Genomic DNA, 1,479 nt, shown 5'->3' with positions numbered 1-1,479 from the left:
GTAATGAGATTCATTGGATGCAATGTAAACAATACCTTGCCTAAAGTTTAGATAAAGCCAACCACAAGCCTCACCAGAGTACTAACAAGTGCATACAGGTGCAAAGAAGCAATTAGCAAGCACTTTTCAAGTAAAATACCCAAATAAAAAGTTAGAAACTGGACACACCCACATCTGGGCCCGGGCATCAGTTTAGTTCCAGCTCCGCCACTGCCTTTAAGTCTTGCAACTCTTCAACTACAAGTCTACAACAGCTACATAAAAAGCAGCTCAGCTAGCTTTACACCATTAGCCACGCCTATAAATCAATGCCCACTCATCCAACGTGTTACCACGTGTCTAAAATGGTGCCTTTTTCATTCCTGACCACCTCTGCTCTGACCAGTAGCTTCATTAGCATCTTTCCTAATGGAGTGTTGCGTGATAAAGGACTGATGTAAGTAAATGAACTAATACTGTATGTACTGATTAAGGACTTTCCTTTACAGCTCTGGAGTGTCAGTTGAGACTTAAACATGAACCAGTTTCAGTGGTAAGAGAGAGAGAGAGTGTAATGAGACTATCATCAGTTGTGTATTATTGATCAGTTTAATTAATTGGATACTGTGCATTCCATTGGCTGGTAGGTATGGTATTGCATTGACTGGTAATAAATGATAAAATTAGTACAGACAATAAAAAGTGTATACTTGAGTACATTGTACTATACTGATGTCCCTTTCCCTTCCATTAGTGGTAGACTGTATTGAGTAATGAAATACCTACTGATGATACTGGAGTTGACCTTTGACATACACATACATGTACATGTACATTACATATACATTATACATGTACATTATTTGTAGGAGGTAGACCCTGAACAGTCAAGATTGGATGTAGGAAGTTTGTTAGATCAAAGGTATGGAGGGAAAGAGAAGGAGGGAGGTCTTTCATCTCCTCTCCTCTAGGAAGGACACAATCAGTGTCTTCACTTGTACTACATTACTAATCTATTTAATAGTTATCCTTCACTCAAACCAACGGAGGAAGGACTACTGGAAACAAGTAAGGAAGGAGAGAGGGAGAGAGTCAGTGATACCAGTACAATGTACATGTACATGAGTGGTTAATCATTGTAGTTGATTCCTTAGCACATCATTACACATCATTTACTGGTAGAGTAGACTACAATTAATTATTAATGTAACAATATGTTGTTTATCCTTAGATACTGTGTGGGTGTGTTACTATTATTAATAAATAAATACATTACATGTAAATACTATCAGTCAGTAATTAGAATACAGTCAGTGCATACAGTTAGTTAGTTGTATTAAATACACTGATAGATACAGTGAGTGTGTCTTATCATTGACTGTTCTAGTAATACATCTACAATACACCAATAGAACAGTGTCCTAGCTAAGCTAATTATCATCCAATGCTCATAAGTATAGGTTATACAATATAAGGTGGAGGTATCTATGTCATTTATTA

General features: G+C 36.8%; 1 long non-coding RNA gene across 1 annotated transcript; it reads left to right on the top strand.

The window, feature by feature from the left end:
* The first annotated feature begins 488 nt into the window (after window positions 1–488).
* Window positions 489–1,039, top strand: LOC109592752 (uncharacterized). Its single transcript, XR_002190531.1, has 3 exons — window positions 489–532; window positions 849–901; window positions 951–1,039. It is a non-coding gene; the product is annotated as an uncharacterized LOC109592752 (long non-coding RNA).
* The last annotated feature ends 440 nt before the right edge of the window (window positions 1,040–1,479 follow it).

Source organism: Amphimedon queenslandica, unplaced genomic scaffold (genome assembly GCF_000090795.2).
Source record: "Amphimedon queenslandica unplaced genomic scaffold, v1.1 AMPQUscaffold_4064_Cont23951, whole genome shotgun sequence".
In the NCBI taxonomy this organism is placed as follows: domain Eukaryota; kingdom Metazoa; phylum Porifera; class Demospongiae; order Haplosclerida; family Niphatidae; genus Amphimedon; species Amphimedon queenslandica.
This window is presented reverse-complemented; position numbering and strand designations above follow the sequence as displayed.